The sequence below is a fragment of the Protopterus annectens genome, chromosome 5.part1, assembly GCF_019279795.1.
Source record: "Protopterus annectens isolate FY-2018-M chromosome 5.part1, PAN1.0, whole genome shotgun sequence".
NCBI classification, from domain to species: domain Eukaryota; kingdom Metazoa; phylum Chordata; order Ceratodontiformes; family Protopteridae; genus Protopterus; species Protopterus annectens.
In genome coordinates this window covers 60,902,438-60,920,542 of record NC_056736.1, presented here as the reverse complement: position 1 = coordinate 60,920,542, position 18,105 = coordinate 60,902,438, and the positions used below count along the sequence as shown (strand labels likewise).

General features: G+C 44.5%; 1 protein-coding gene across 2 annotated transcripts in view; it reads left to right on the top strand.

Moving 5' to 3' along the window:
- TDRD3 (tudor domain containing 3) overlaps positions 1 to 18,105 on the top strand; it is a 1,563,842-nt gene that overhangs the window by 440,354 nt on the left and 1,105,383 nt on the right. The gene's annotated exons all lie outside the window — the stretch shown is intronic.

The following is an 18,105-nucleotide window of genomic DNA, read 5'->3' as shown; positions in this document are numbered from 1 at the left end:
CCAAGTGTAATGACTGCAGCAGTGTGAACACTCGAACATCTACTTTTATGGTAGGTACAAAACTGTACTTTCCAAGGGAAAATTTGAATTGCAGACTTTCTGGCACCTGGAATAGTTTAACTGTAGCCTCACAGTGCTGCACGATGTGAAAAATGTGCAAACACATGCGTTTTTAAGCCAGAAAGTTGAAAGGGATAGAAATCTTCCCAAAAAGGCTAATAAAATTACAATTTCAGAGCTGGAAACCACTCCTCTAGCGTTAGATAGGCAGTACAATGCTCACCAGTCCACTGGTAGGCAGTAGGACTTCCCACTACCAATGCAAGGTCTGGATAGCTCTGAGCACAGAAAATAAAGTCCTGAGCCAAGCAAAGCCTGGGATATGGACTGACCAGAAAAGGTGGGAAACGAGCAAACAAGATAGTATTTTTTTTTTTTTTTGTTGAAACGGGTATAACCTTGATTACTTCTCTGGGTCCAGTCAGGCTTTGTTTGGAGCATTCTCTAGGCACCCTGGACTCTTCTTCTCCTCCTCCTTTGTTAGGGTAAGCTTTCCATATAACTAAGGCCACTGCAGCAGTGATCAGTATGATGAACATAGTACAGTTCTGAAAGTTAACTTATCATAACAGTAGCTGTCTGAGTGATCACTGCTGCAGTAGCTGCTCTCTCACTGCATCCCCCTTATTTGTTGGTGTTTTTTTTTTTTTTTTATGCCAGAGTGTAGACATTATTTTTTGTTGTTCCTAGCATTGTCCTTTCAGTTGTCAGCCTGTCTCTGTCAGTAGGCTGGAAAGCTCTTAAGGAGATTGGGGCCCAAACGTGTCTTTTAGTAAGCTCAGATGTTCATTGTGTTACCCTGCTGCAGCCATCACACTTGGGTTATCCTGTCATCAGGCGGTGCCGCAGTCGGCCGGAATTCCAAAGTCTTGGTCCGGCGTCAGTTGCTGTTGCCTCTTCCATGACGTCAGTGCGCCAGGGGTATAAATAATGCAACCAACGCCATTTTCTTCAGTCTTTCTTGCCGCGCGGTGCCCGAAGCAGAAGCAGTTCGCAAGTGCCGGTCGGCCGACTCCTGAGATTTTCAAATTCGAATTTCAGACCGAAGTCTTCTATAAAGCTAAGTACCCCGTTGGGGAAACTTTTCTTGCCTCAGACCATTGTCAGAAAAAAGTTAACAATTGTATTTCTTGTGGGAAGCAAATACCTTATAAGGATTTTCATTCTTATTGCATACCTTGCCTGGGCCCAGACCACAACGTCACTTCTTGTTGGTTTTGTGCTAGGTTTAATAAGCGTACTATTAAAAGACACTTTGATATCACACGACACTACTTCGGTAGGAAATTTAACTACAACATGCCTTCGGAGCAACCGACTACCGGCGTGCACAAAAAACGCAAGGATAATGACCGACAGCCCAGGACTAGGCCAGATTCTGAGGCCTCGGCTGAGCCGGTCTCCGGTCCTCAGTGAGGCTCCGATGCAGCCCCTGACTACCGCAGATCTGGAACCCGAGACTGCTACGGAATTTTTGGCGGAATGCACCAGGCTGATGCAGCCATTTAGTTCAGGCCCTTCCGACGACATTTCTACAAAGGACGTCAGTGCTACAGAAACGCCATCGGTTTCTGAAGGCATTTTCAAACCGTCGACCCTCACCATTAAAACGTTTTCTAAGACGAAGACTCCTACTAAATCTAAAAGGACTGCTCTTCAGTCTCCTGTCCAAGGCCCCATGCCTAAGAAACAGATGCTCAAAATGGCTGAAGATTCGATTTCTTTAATCAGGGGTTCCCAGCCCCCTCCTGACAAAAGGCCTAGACAAGAGGAAGATTATGCATCCTCTGAACAAGTGTCCATTTCTTCAGACTCACTCCTTCTCTCCTTATGAAGATTCTGATGCTGAGGACTCTATTCCCTCAGCTTCTCCTCCTGAAGACTATTCCTTTGGGGAAACTTTACACACTATGAGGGAACATTTTCACTGGGAAGGTCAGGACTACTCTGACTCGAAGAAAAGGCTCAGAGAGTTTCTTTTACTCCCCCAGCACAGACCACTTGCCATCCCACTAGTTTTGGACATTGTGGATGATGTTTACGTAGAATCCAGTATCAATCCAGACTCTTTACCTCCTGCTCCGGCTAAGACTGACAGATACTATAGAGTGCCTGATTCCCACAAATTTCTTTACAAAAGCCCTGTAGCTGATCCAGAGACTATCTCCCAGGGACCCAAGGGGGCTAAGGCTTCTATGGCTAAAAACCCAGTACATTCTGAGAGAGATTCAAGAGCACTAGACAGGTGGGGGAAAAAGGTTTACACTTCAGCCACACTAGCTTTGAGAGCACTGAACTGCCAATTCCACATGCTTAAGTATCAGCAATTCCTAATCTCTCAGTTAAAGCAAAGAATAACCAATCTCCCTCAACAATCTGAATTGAAAGAAGTACAGGATCTGTTACATGCCACTGAGCAGGTGGGCAAACATACCTTACAATGTGGGTTTGATTCTCTGGAGGCCTCCTGCAGAGCAGCTGTCACTGGGTCTGTTATACGTAGGCATGCTTGGTTAAAGGAACAAACTCTGCCTGATCATGTTAAAGCAAAACTACTAGATGCTCCCTTACAGCAGGATGTTCTTTTTGGAGTTAAAGCAGAAGAAGTTTTAAAGAAAATGGAGGATAAGGCAAAATCTATGCAGACAGTCAAAGGTTTCCTACAGGTACAACCCCCTCGCTTCAGCAGAAACTGGCCAACAAAAAATTGGTCCTTTCCAGCTTCTGACAGATCACAGAGGGGTAAATACAGACGCCCAAGGGGCAGAGGACAACCACAAGCCCAGTGTAAACCTCGCCAATGGGACACTACAACTCAGAAAGGAGGAGAAGACAGGTCACAAACCACTAGAAGGCAAACTCAATGACTTGCACCTCATCTGGCCAAGCAATACTCTCTTGACAGCCCCCTTGGGGGGAAAACTAGCACTTTTTGCAGACAAGTGGCACATTGTCACAAAGGACAAATGGGTCCTAGACATAATTTTACGAGGATACAGATTCCACTTTCACACCTTGCCAATGAAAAGAGGAATGCCAAACCTGTCACAAAATCAATGGGCAGAGGCACAAAAACAAATTACAGCTCTCATGGACATGAGAGCCATTCAACTGGTACCTACTTGAGAGCAAGGCCAAGGATTTTACTCAAGACTCTTTCTAGTGCCCAGAAAGGACAATGCCTGGAGACCAATTCTGGACCTTTCAATTCTAAACACTTACTTGCAAGTACCCAAATTCAAGATGCTAACACTACAGCAGCTACTTCCCATGTTGGGCAAGGAAGCATGGCTAGTAACGTTGGACCTCAAGGAGGCATACCTGCATGTCCCTATCAGACAAAGTTGCAGAAGATACCTCCGCTTCAATGCAGGTTCTACCCATTACCAATTCTCTGCACTGCCCTTTGGCTTATCTACTGCACCCAGAGTCTTCACAAAATGCCTGGCACCAGTAATTGCATACTGCAGACAAAGAGGAATTCAAATATATCCATACCTGGACGACTGCCTCATCCAAGCAGAAAGCAAAGACATTCTCTTACATCATCTGGCCTTTGTAAAGCATGTACTAAACTGCCTGGGGTACACAGTAAACAAAAAGAAGTCAAAACTAGTACCCTCACAAACAATGACATTCCTGGGTGCCAGCTTGAATACAACGGCCCAGAAGGCTTATCTTATGCCAGACAAGCAACTACAACTGACTCAATATTTCATGACAACGGCAACAAAGACCCAATTAACTGCAAGAAAAATTCTGCAGGCCTTGGGCTTCATGGCATCTTGCATACTAATAATACCATTTGCAAAGCTGTATATGAGGAAATTACAGTGGTACCTAAAAGCTTATGGTCTCAACACAGCCACAGCTTGGACACAATGATATCTCTCATTCCCTGCCTACAACAGTAATTTCTATGGTGGTCACAGGCATGTCACCTCAGCAAGGGTCAGCCTTTCACCTTGCCACCAGCCACGCAAACTATCACAACAGATGCTTCAGATTATGCCTGGGGGGCACACATGGCAGGGCAATGCGTTCAAGGCCTATGGACTGCAGATCAAAGGAATCTGCACATAAATCAAAAAGAGGTGCTAGCTGTACAGAAAGCTCTGACAGCCTTCAAGGATCTATTACATCCAGGATAACTGGCAATAAAGACGGACAACACCAAGTAATGTGGTACATAAACAAACAAGGGGGTATACATTCCTACTCTCTATGCAGGCAAGCAATGATCTTGTGGAACACAGCTCTGGCTTACCAAGTTCAGTTACAAGCTCAGTTCCTGCCAGGACAGAAGAACATATTGGCAGACGACCTCAGCAGAAACATCAAGGATCCCCACTAGTGGCAACTAGATCCACAAATATTTGCAATGATAACTCACAAATGGGGCCTCCAAGACATAGACCTGTTTGGCATTCCTCAAAACTATCAACTGACAAAATTTTGTACAAGGACATTTCATCATCAAGCTTGGAAAGTGGACTCACTCTCTTTCAGTTGGAAAAACCTGACAGTATATGCCTTCTCTCCATTGCCTCTCCTCACAAAGGTTCTTCTGAAAGTCAAAAAGGAGAAACCACGACTGATGCTCATAGCCCCAGACTGGCCACGCCAGCACTGGTACCCGCTATTGAGAAATATGGCTCACAGCCCACCTTGGATATTGCCTCAAATCCCCCATTTGCTCACTCAACAAAACAATCAGATTCTACACAGCCAGCTCAAAACTTTAAATCTGGCTGCATGGCAAATCTACTAAACATCCAACCAGCTCCTCTTCCCCAAGCAGTTCTGGATGTTATTATGGAAGCCAGGAGACCAAGCACCAGGACGGCTTATTTGGACAAATGGAAAAGGTTTTGTGCCTGGAACCAAACTAAAGGCCAAGACACAATTCAGCCTCACATGCCTCACATTCTACAGTATTTAGCTGAGATGTTGTACAAAGGACTTTCTTTTTCCTCCATTAAAATCCATGCTTCAGCTATTTCAGCTCACTACAACACGGATCCACCTTTATTTTCACATCCTCTTCTCAGGCAGTTCCTCAGAGGGGCAAAAAACATAAGACCACCCAGGAGAGCTCCTACACCAACGTGGGACCTCAATTTTGTTCTGGAAAAACTAACGCTACCTCCTTTTGAACCAGCTTTCTCTGCAGATCTTCAGTTCCTATCATGGAAGACTGCCCTGCTGCTACCAATAACTTCAGCTATAAGAATCTCAGAGCTACAGGCACTAATGGCAGTGGAACCTTTCCTCATTTTTCATCAAGACAGAGTTTCTTTACGAACAAATCCTTCCTTTATGCCTAAGGTGGTTTCCAGTGTGGCTCTCAATCAAACCATCCACTTACCCACCTTCTTCCCAAATCCACAGAACAAAGGGGAGAGACTCCTGCATTCCTTGGACATTCACAGGCAACTTCTTTACTACTTGGACAAAACTAAGGCTTTCAGAAAATCTGACCAGCTCTTTGTATCCTATGCTTCAGCTTCTCAAGGGAAGGCTGTATCAAAGCAAACCATTTCTAAGTGGATAGGTCATTGCATACGTTTCTGCTATATCCATCATGGGAAACCAGTCCCTGATACCATTAGGTCCCACTCTACCAGGGCAACAGCTACTTCTACAGCCTTTCTCAGGGGGGTTCCAACCAAGGAGATTTTAGAAGCTGCAACTTGGAGTTCAGTACACACCTTTACCAAATACTATCACTTACCTCTTTACTCTAAGACCAGGGCGGGCTTCGCCACTGCAATTCTGCAGGGCCTTATAGCCTCCACTAACCCTATCTGATACCTCCCCCCTTCCTTATCTTTGGGATTCAACCCAAGTGTGATGACTGCAGCAGGGTAACACGATGAACATTGTACAGTTTTGTACTTACCATAAATGTAGATGTTCGAGTGTTCACCGTGTTGCAGTCCAGGTTACCCTCCCTCCATCCCCGCTGATCTACTGGCTAATTCTCTTCAGTGCCTTACTGATGTATTTGCTTATAGCTGGAGGGATTTTGTGTTTGGGAAGAGGTTACTCCTTTTGGTACTAATTTCTAACCACCCATTTTGGGGGCACCTGACATCTGGGGCAAGAAAAACTGAAAAAAATGGCTTCGGTTGCATTATTTATACCCCTGGCGCACTGACGTCAGGGAAGAGGCGACAACAACCGACGCTGGACCAAGACTTTGGAATTCCGGCCGACTGCGGTACTGCCTGACGACAGGATAACCCAAGTGTGTTGACTGCAGCAGGGTGAACACTCGAACATCTACATTTATGGTAGGTACAAAACTGTACTTTCTAGCTGACTGACAGTTTTGGTGTGTGGAAGGTGCTGCTACATCCTTGGCAGGATATAACCCCATATAGTTCAGGTTACTGCAGCAGTGATTATTTGAACATCTGCTGTTATAAGTTTACTTACACAGCTGTAATTTTGGGTGGCAAGCCACCAAAGAGATCCCTCCCGTGGGTGGTTGAGGATCCAGGGTCAGCTTGTGCTGTTTCTTTTTGGGCATATAAGTTCCCATTGGGTTAGAAAACTTCCACATGTTTTTTTAATGTTAAAAGTTACTTTTGTGTTTTAAGAAATTATGTTTTAAGCTAGAAATGTGTGCTTTTATTGACTGCCACATGTCTTTGCTGTACTTTTAAACTGGAGTGCAGTTTTTGTCTTTGATATTTTAAAAGTTGATTTAAACATTCTAAAACCATTTTTCCTTTTCTGTGGAAAAACTGTATTTATATTACTTTTTGAGACTGGTAAAGTGTATTAACATGCTTTTTGCTGCATTTTTATTGGGAAGTGAGCTTTGTTTCCATGGGAAAGAAGCATAGTTTTTCGCTTGACTATGGAACAAATTGCACGGTGTTCTTCAAGCCACAAAAAGTATGCTAGCAGTTGCCTCAGCTGTAGGTGGGTGCCTCTGCTGTGACCAAAGCTGGTTCCTCAGTCCTCTCATGTTTTTGTCATGATCCCTGTAGTGTTGTCCATACAGCCACAATGGACCAGAGGTTAGCCATGTCCTCTGCGGCTGTTGGGGTCCCCTGTGTAGGTTGCAAGAGCCACTTTAGTTGATGATGGGAGTAAGAGCAGGAAAGGTACCCTTTCTTAGCCAGAGTATTGTCCCCATCCCTTGGGAAGTTGTTACTATTAGAAATCCTGTTTATCCTGTCAAAAAGAAATGTATTCTCTTCCTCCAGTTTTGCTGGATGGAAATAGATTATCTAATATTGGCCAGGGTACCGGCTATTGACTCTTATCAGGTGGTTTCTGGTAAGAGAAATAGGGATGTTTTTCGTGTTTCACTGTTGAAGTCATTACATTTGGGTAATCTGCTGACAGGTTGCCCTCAATCGGCTTGATTAACAAAGTCTTGGGTCCTGCGTCGGTTGCTGTCCCTTCTTCCATGACGTCAGGTTGTCAGGGATATAAAACTTGCAGCCGACGCCATTACATCAGTCTTTCTTGCCGCGCGGTGTCTGAAGCAGAAGCAGTTTGCAAGTGTTGGTCGGCCGACTCCTGAAATTTTCGTTTTCGAGTTTCAGAACCGAAGTCTTCAACTAAAAGCTAAGTAGCCTGTTGGGGAAACTTTTTCTTGTTCCTTACCGAAGTCAGTAAAAGTTAATAATTTTATTACTTGTGGGAAGCAAATACCTCATGATGATTTTCATTTGTACTGTATTCCTTGCCTAGGCCCTGACCACAACGTGCCTTGCTGTCGGTTTTGTGCTAAATTTAATCAAAGCACGATTAAACGTCAGTATATTTTTGCTTCTAAATATTTTGGCTTTAGATTTAATTATCCAGAAATGTCGTCGGTTAGCAATCTGACTACTGGAATACCTAAAAAATGCAAAGAAAAAAACAGAGACAGACCATCGAGGTCCAAAACCGACGATTATGCTTCTCCTAAGCCAGTCGCCGGTTTGCCGGTACTCAATGAGGCGCTTTCGCAGCCCCTGATACCCGCTACTTCTGATTCGCAGGCCTGTACTGAAACCCATTCAGAGTCCTGTATGCTGCAAGATGCTTCAGTTATGGAACCCATGGATGCCTCTACCTTAGATGGGTCCAGAGCCGTTGTGCAGGCACCGGCTTCCGAGGGTATTTTCAGGCCTACAGATTTGTATATTAGACCGACGCCATCTTCAAAACTAAGGCCAAAGTCTAAATCTGTGTCTAAACAAACGACAGCTGGGCCACAAGTGCAGGCCCCTGTGCCTAAAAAACAAATTATCAAAATGGCTGAAGATTTAATTACTCTGATCAGGGGTAGCCAATCCCCTCCTTCTAAGAGGCCTAGGCAAGACATTGACTATGAATCTTCTGAACAGGATTCTATTTCTTCTGATTCTTCTAATGAACAGGATTTGTCTATTTCTACTTATGAGGACTCTGATGCAGAAGACTCCATTCCTTCTGCTTCTCCTCCTGAGGTTTTTTTTTGGGGGGGAAACTTTACATACCTTAAGGGAACATTTCCACTGGGAAAGACAGGATTTCTCTGAATCTAAAAAGAGACTTGGGAATTTTCTTCCTCAGCATAGGCCTTTGGCCATACCTCCTGTTCTAGACATTGTTGATTATGTTTTTTCAGAATCTAGTATGACTCCTGATTCTCTGCCTCCGGCTCCTTGTAAGCCCGACAGATACTACAGGGTTCCTGACTCCCACAAATTCCTTTTCAAAAATCGTATTGCTGACCCTGAAACCATTTCTCAGGGTCCTAAGGGCATTAAGGCGTCTACTGCTAAAAATACTACCCCTTCTGATAGAGATTCCAGGGTGCTGGATAGATGGGGTAAGAAGGTTTGCATGTCTGCAACCTTGGCAATCAGGGCTTTAAACTGTCAATTTCATATGCTTAAATATCAACAGCATATCATGGGACTACTTAAACAGAAAATGATGTTAATCTCTGTGTGGAAAATAAAGATTTGCAGGATTTATTACATTCAGCTGAACAAGTTGGAAAACCTACTTTGCAATGTGGTTTTGATTCCTTGGAGGCCTCTTGCAGGGCTGCTGTAACTGGATCTGTGTTAAGAAGGCATGCTTGGCTCAAAGAGCAAACTCTGTCTGACCATGTTAAAGCAAAATTATTGGATGCTCCTTTACAACAGGACCGTCTCTTTGGTAATAAAGCTGAAGAAGTGTTAAAAAAGATGGAAGATAAAGCTAAATCTATGCAAACTGTGAAAGATTTCTAACTAGTGCAACCTCCAATATTTAGTAGACACTGGCCTTCTAAAAGCTGGTCCTTTCCAGTCCCCCCGAGAGCCGCTCAAGTCAAATCAAGACACTCCAAAGGCTCCAGGTTTCAGTCACAAGGAACTTTTAGAACAAAACAATGGGGTGCTTCCACCTCCAAATCTGGAAGCAGCAAGGCACCTCCCTATGGTAAACGGTCTCAATGACTTCCCTCTGCAATCACCAAGCACTTACCTTTTAGCCGCCCCTTTGGGGGGAAAACTGGCACTTCATACACGAAACTGGTAACTTATTACCCAGGACAAATGGGTTTTAAAAATAGTATCCCAGGGATACAGATTTCATTTCCATACATTGCCAATCCCAAACGGATGGCCAGATTTAACCCCAAATCAGTGGGCAGAGGCCCAGAAACAAGTTCTGCCCCTCATGAACATGGGGGGCTATTCAACCAGTACCAGAAGAGGAAAAGGAACAAGGTTTTTATTCAAGACTTTTCCTGGTACCCAGAAAAGACAAATCATGGCATCCAATTCTGGACTTATCCACTCTAAACACATTTCTGGACATTCCAAAATTCAAGATGCTGACTCTTCAACAGTTACTACCTATGCAAGGCAAAGATGCCTGGTTGGTAACTCTAGACTTAAGAGGCTTACCTGTATATCCCAATCAGGGAATCTTGCAGAAGATACCTCCGCTTCAAAGCAGGCTACTTGCATTACCAGTTCTCTGCACTGCTCTTTGTGAAGACCCTGGATGCAGTAGATAAGTCAAAGTGCCTGGCACCAGTAATGGCATTTTGCAGGCAAAGAAATATTCAAATATATCCATACCTGGGCGATTGTCTAATTCAGGCAGAAAACAAGGACATTCTTCTAAAGCATCTGACATTTCTAAAAAGGTTTCTAACTTGTCTAGGGTACACCATAAACAAAAATAAATCACAACTGGTACCCTATCAAAAAATTACATTCCTGGGTGCCAGCTTGAATACAACTGCCCAGATGGTTTACCTTACGCCACAAAAGCAAATTCAATTGGTGACTTACTTCAAACAGGTGGCCACAAAAACCCTGCTATCTGCAAGACAAATTCTGCAAGCCTTGGGGTTCATGGCCTCCTGCATTCTTCTAATTCCATATGTAAGACTGTATATGAGGAAACTTCAGTGGTACTTAAAAAGTGTATGGAGTCAATATTGTCCCAGCCTGGAAACAATGATTCCTATTATACCTTACCTGCAACTAGAGTTCCTATGGTGGGCAGAGGCCTGCCACCAAAACAAGGGACTGCCATTCACTCCACCCCCTGCCACCCAAACCCTGATTGCAGATGCATCAGACTATGCTTGGGGGGCTTATCTGGCAGGGAAGTGCATTCAGGGCAAACGGAGCCCAAATCAAATGCACCTACATGTCAATCAGAAAGAGATGCTATCTGTACAGAATGCACTGATAGCCTTCAAGGACTACCTTCATCCAGGACAACTACTGATAAAGACAGACAACACCACAGTTATGTGGTGCATAAACAAGCAGGGGGGTACACATTCCTACCCCCTTTGCAGACTAGCCATGGCATTGTGGAACACGGCCTTGACCTATCAAATACAATTACAAGCTCAATTCCTGCCAGGAAAGCTAAATACTCTGGCAGACGAAATAAGCAGAAATCTTATGGACCCACACGAATGGAAACTGGAACCACAAGTTTTCAACATGTTGACACGCAAATGGGGGAGCCCAGACATAGATCTTTTTGCCTCACCCCAGAACTATCAATTGGACAAATTCTGCACAAGAATTCATCACAAAAAAGCTTGGAAAGTGGATACTCTGTCGTTCAGCTGGAAAAACCTATCTATGCTTTTCCCCCTCTGCCTCTGCTCTCCAAAGTTCTACTAAAATTCAAACTGGACAAACCAAAAATTATTCTGATTGCTCCAGACTGGCCTCGCCAAAAACTGGTATCCACTACTGTGCAGTGTGTCACACCTTCCTCTGTGGCACCGGCCTCAGACACCTTACCTACTGTCTCAGCAGAACTACCAAAATGTCCTTCAAGGATGCATCTGCAGTCCTAACATATGGGTTGTCCTGCCTCAGGCAGCCCTTCGGTCGGCCGGATTCCAAAGTCTGGGTCTGGCCTCGGCTGATGTCACACTTCACCCGACGTCATAGCTGCTGTTTATTGGGTATAAAGACATCAGCCGACGCCATTTTCCTCAATCTTTCTTGCCGCGCGGTGCCCGAAGCAGAAGCTGTTCGCAAGTGCCGGTCGGTCAGATCCAGAGATTTCTACTACCGAAGACTTCTAAAAAGCTAAGTACCCCGTTGGGGACTCTTTCTTGCCTCAGCCAATGTCAGACAATCGGACACCTTACCTACTGTCTCAGCAGAACTACCAAATTCTGCACACTCGGCTCCAAACTTTGAATCTTACAGTGTGGCCAATCAACTAATTTCACCCTTGACATCCCTCAGCAAACCTGTGATGGATGTCATTTTGGAGGCTAGAAGGCCTAGTACTAGAAAATCTTATGCTGACAAATGGAAAAGATTCTGTGCCTGGAACCAATCACAAGGAATAAGCACAGCAATGCCCAATATTCCTCAGATTCTGCAATACTTAACTGAGATGCTTCACAAGGGCCTATCTTTTTCTTCCATAAAAATCCATGCCTCTGCCATTTCAGCTCATTACAACACAGAACCTCCCCTCTTCTCTCATCCTCTGCTAAAGCAATATCTCAGAGGGGCCAAAAATTTAAGACCCCCCAAGAGAGCACCACCTCCTGCCTAGGACCTCAATTTTGTTTTGGAAAAACTCACTCTCCCTCCTTTTGAGCCAGCTGCTACTGCAGACCTAAAATTTCTCTCCTGGAAAACAGCTTTCCTTTTAGCAGTCACATCAGCTAGAAGGATTTTAGAATTACAGGCTCTTATGGCAGTGGAGCCTTTCATTATTTTTCATCCGGACAGGGAGGCTCTCAGGAACAATCCATCTTTCATGCCTAAGGGTGGTATCCACTGTGGCTCTTAATCAGATCATTCATCTGCCAATTTTCTTTCCCAGTCCACAGAACAAGGGTGAGCGGATTCTGCATTAATTGGATGTACCCAGATAACTTAGATTCTACTTAAACAGGACAAAATCTCTAAGAAAATCTGAACAACTATTGGTGGCATTTGATGCAGAGGGAAAGGCTATTTCCAAATGGATAAGCCATTGTATTCATTTCTGCTATATGCACCATGGTAAACCTATCCCCAAGGGGATCAGATCTCATTCCACCAGGGCTGCATCTACTTCTGCAGCCTTTCTCAGAGGGTTTCCTACCAGAGACATTCTAGAAGCTGTTACCTGGAGCTCAGTTCATACGTTCACCAAACTTTACCATTTACCTCTCTTCTCTAAATCCAGAGCTGACTTTGCCACTGCTGTCCTGCAGGGCCTTATAGCTGCTCCTAATGCTGTATAAATCCATCTTCCCAACCATAGCTTTGGGATTCTACCCAAATGTAATGATTGCAACAGTGAATCACAAAGAACATAGTACAGTTGTGTACACTTACCATAAATGTAAATGTTCGAGTGTATTCACTGTTGCAGTCCTGGTTACCCTCCTTCCAGCCCCCTGTTTTTCTCTTACTATATCTCTCCTTTCTTTTACTATGCTTAAAAGCCTTTTTGGTGTATTTGTTTTTGATTGGAGGTATATTTTTTTGTGTTGTAAATTTTATACTTATATAGATATCTATATATTTTGCTCCCTATTTGGGGGGGCACCTGACATCTGGGGCAAGAAAAACTGATGAAAATGGTGTCGGCTGCATGTTTTATATCCCTGACGACCTGATGTTATGGAAGAAGGGACAGCAACAGACGCAGGACCCAAGACTTTGTTAATCAGGCCGACTGAGGGCAACCTGCCAGCAGATTACCTAAATGTAATGACTGCAACAGTGAATACACTCGAACATCTACATTTATGGTAAGTTTACACAACTGTACTATTCCTCTTTTCTTGTAGAAATTCAAGAAATTGAATCTGGAGGGGAATGCAATGGGACAGATATTTTTTTTCCTCAGAATTCTGATTCAGATTCAGAGAAGAGCCTGTTATCTGAATTTCACTTTCAAAGATTCTCTGTCTGTAAGACAATTTCTAGAATGTGCCAGTGTTTTCATTGGGAGAACATGGAGATTTCTCAGTTCCTCAGGGAATACAAATGGAATTCAAGAATTTCCAGACCCCCCCGGTGTTGCCAGCATTGGAGGATGCATTTGTCACAACCTGTGTTTTCACTGATAACCAATCTGCCACACTCAAGAAAGCAGAGAGATTATACTCGGTTCCCTCAGTCTTTTGTATTTTTTTACATTCACACCAGAGTTGACCCAACAGCTATGGATTTTTAGTCACTCATTCCCTCCTGACAAGGATGGTAAAACAACTGAAAAATTTGTATGCTTTTTCAACTTTAAGATGTTCATCGTGTTTCACTGTTGCAGTCATTACACTTGGGTTATCCTGCTGGCAGGCTACCCGCAGTCGGCCCGAGTTCCAAAGTCTAGGTCTGGCGTCGGTTGATGTCGCCTCTTCCCTGACGTCAGTGTGCCAGGGGTATAAAAGATGCAACCGACGCCATATGTCCTTCAAGGATGCATCTGCAGTCATAACAAATGGGTTGTCCTGTCGTCAGGCAGCCCTTCGGTCGGCCGGATTCCAAAGTCTGGGTCTGGCCTCGGCTGGTGTCGCACTTCACCCGACGTCATCTCTGCTGGTCTTCGGGTATAAAGGCATCAGCCGACGCCATTTTCCTCAGTCTTTCTTGCCGCGTGGCGCCCGAAGCAGAAGCTGTTCGCAAGTGCCGGTCGGTCAGATCCAGAGATTACTACTACCGAATACTACTTGAGACTTCTAAAAGCTAAGTACCCGTTGGGGACTCTTTCTTGCCTCAGCCGATGTCAGAAAAAGTAAATAACTGTTTAACTTGTGGGAAACAAATACCTCATAAAGATTTCCACTCTTACTGCTTACCTTGTTTAGGCCCAGACCACGCGTAGCAGCCTGTTTAGCCTGTGCTTCCTTCAACCGACAACGCTTAGGCGTCGGTCGGAGTTTGCTGAACAGTTTTTCGGCTCAGATTTTGCGTACATTATGCCGTCGGATCCTCCGGCTTCTCAAATTGTTAAAAACGCAAAGAAAAGACCGACACTCGCGGTCCGCGGTTTCGGCGAAACCACGGTTAAGCAAACATGAGTGTCCCGGTTTCGCCGAAACCGAGCAAACGGGTCAATCTTCAGCGAATCCATGACTTCTACCGAGGCTCCTGCTACCCTAGTTGAATCGGCCTCTGAAGTTTTGCCTACTAATGTGGTTCCTATAGAATTATCAGACACCATCCCTTTGGATGTCTCTACCCCAGCACGTGGTGCTGCTAGGCCTCCTGCAGCCATGTCTATTAAGGCCTTTGCCAGGGCTAAAGCAGCCAAAACTGCTAAATCAGTGCCTGTTAAGCCCCCCTCACACAGGCCCAGTTCCAGTTCTCAAATGCTTACTCTGGCAGAGGATCTCATCTCTTTAATAAAGGGGATCCCAATCTCACCCAGACAGGGCCTCTCAGCCTCCAGAAGAGACCTAGAGCAGAGCCCCCAGAGCCAGTGTCCTCAGATGATTCTTCTGATGATTCAGACATTACAGACCATCCAGAGGCTCCTTTTTCTACTTATGAAGATTCCGATGCTGAAGAATCTATTCCATCTGCCTCTCCACCAGAGGAATTTTCCTTTGGGGAAACCTTACATGCCATGAGAGAGCAATTCCAATGGCAGGGACAAGATTTCTCAGATTCAAGAAAAAGGCTTAGGACCTTTCTACACTTACCACAACATAGGCCCTTAGCTATACCTCCAGTTCTGCCTGTTGTGGATGATGCATTTAATGATGTTTGCACTACTCCTGATACTTTACCTCCAGCCCCTGCCAAACCAGATAGGTTTTACAGGGTACCGGACACTCATCACCACTTATACAAGGCCCCACTTGCAGATCCTGAGACTATCTCCCAGGGGCTTAAGGCAGTAGCTTCGACCGCAGCAAAAACCCTCTCCTTCTGAAAGGGAATCCAGGTCCTTAGAGAGATGGGGTAAAAAAGTTTACACCTCTGCTACTCTCTCAGCTAGAGCTTTGAACTGTCAGTTTCATATGATCCAATACCAAGAGTTTATGCTTGATCAGTTAACTAAGAAACTGTCCTCTGATGACTCCTTAGATAAGAAATATGTTTTAGAAATGGTGAACAACATTCAGCAGGTTAGTAACCATTCTTTAAAATGTGGCTATGATGCACTGGAGGCTTCATTTAGATCAGCCATGACTGGCACAGTTATAAGAAGGCATGCATGGTTGAAAGAACAGGTCTTGCCGGATCATGTTAAAGCAAAGCTGTTAGATGCTCCTATGGATAAGGCCAGTCTGTTTGGTTCGCCTGCCCAGCAAGTAATGAAGAAAATGGAAGAGAAGGCAAAATCTGTACAAACAGTTAAAGATTTCTTACAGGTTCAGCCCCAAGGTTTAGCAGGAACTGGCCTTCCAAAATTGGTCCTTTCCAGACCCTCTAAATCTCAGAGAGGCAGGAATAGACGTTCCAGAGGCAGAAATCAATCCAGAGGAGGTGCCTACAGAGGACGCCAGTGGCAAGGCAATAACCAGCGAGGCACAGACACAACCACTGCCACTGCAACAGGACAATCACAGTGACTTGGCTCTGACACCGCCTACCAGGGAACAAATAGCAGCACCCTTAGGCGGAAAGTTAGCCTTATTTTCAAAAAATTGGCACTATATCACAAAAGACAAGTGGATTTTGCAGACTATAGACCAAGGCTACAGGTTTCACTTCCACACTTTACCAGTAAAAAGAGGAATGCCAAACCTACCTCCAAATCAGAAAACAGAAGCTCTAAAACAGATAGCTCAATTAACAAAGATGAGAGCTGTGGAAAGAGTACCACCAACAAAACAGGGCAAAGGATTCTACTCCAGACTCTTCCTAGTACCAAGAAAAGAGAAAAGTTGGAGACCTATTCTCGACCTGTCCCTTAAACACATTCATCATTGTCCCAAAATTCAAAATGCTGACCCTACAGCAACTTCTTCCCATGCTGGGCAAGGAGTGTTGGCTGGTAACTCTAGATCTCAAGGAGGCATACCTGCACGTCCCCATACGACCAAATTGCAGAAGATACCTCAGATTTCTTGCAGGATCAGAGCATTATCAATTCTCAGCATTGCCCTTTGGCTTATCTACTGCCCAGAGTATTCACAAAATGCCTGGCATCAGTAATCGCTCATTGCAGGCTACAGGGAATCCAAATTTATCCATACCTGGACGACTGCCTGATACAAGCGGACAACAAAAGCAAGCTGACAAAAGACTTACAAAGAGTCATTTGCTTACTACAAGCCCTGGGATACACAGTCAATTTAAAAAAGTCAAGACTAATACCATCCCAAACAAAAACATTCTTGGGTGCAGAATTGGACACAGTAAAACAGATGGCATTCCTAACTGCAGAAAAACAAGAACAACTCCCTCTTTACTTCTTGGCATTAACAAAGCAGAACAAACTAACAGCAAGGAAAGTACTGCAGGCCTTGGGCTTCATGGCATCATGCATAATCCTGGTCCCCCATGCCAGATTGCATATGAGAAAACTACAGTGGTACCTAAAGAATTTATGGTCTCAACACAGGCACAGCTTAGAAACCGAAATACCACTAATCCCATGCCTGAAACAAGAGTTCCTATGGTGGGCTCAAGCATGCCAGTCAAACCCAGGCTTGCCCTTCCACAACTTTCAAGCAAACCAAACCATCACAACGGACGCCTCAGACCTAGGTTGGGGGGCCCACATGCTGGACAAATGCATACAAGGATTATGGACCCCAGATCAACTGCACCTGCACATAAATCAAAAAGAAATGCTGGCAGTAAAACTAGCAATCCAGAATTTCAGACCATTCCTCAAAGAAGGCCATTTGATGATAAGGACAGACAACACCGCAGTCATGTGGTACATCAACATTCAGTTACAGGCAATATTTGTACCGGGAAAACAAAACATCCTAGCAGACATGTTAAGCAGAACTACCTCGGATGCTCACGAATGGATGCTACACCGACATCTTCAAGGCCATCACAGAAATGGGGAATGCCACAAATAGACCTATTCGCATCCCCACTCAATCACCAGCTCAAGAAATTCTGCACAAGGACATACCACCCACTTGCATGGAAGGTGGACTCTCTATCCTTCAGTTGGAAAGGCCTGACAGCATATGCATTTCCACCTCTTCCTTTGATGCACAAGATACTACTGAAAATCAAAGAGGAGCGTCCAAGGATAATTCTGATAGCTCCAAATTGGCCAAGACAACACTGGTATCCATTGCTGAGGAGCATGTCTCGGGAGAATGTGGACACTACCCTGATGCCTTTGATGTTAACTCAGAACGACTACAACATCATGCATCCAAATCTAAAACTCTGCAACTAACTGCCTGGAACATTACATAACCAACTAACCCAGATTTATCCCAAAGGGTTAAAGACATTATCCTGGAGGCCCGCAGACCTTCTACAAGAAGGAACTATGCAGGAAATGGAAAAGGTTTGTCATTTGGAGCACTGAAAGAGGAAAAGATGTGTCAAAGATAGATATTGCCAACATCCTGGAGTATTTGGCAGAGCTTCTCCATACAGGCCTGTCCTATTCCTCCATCAAGATAAATGCATCAGCTAT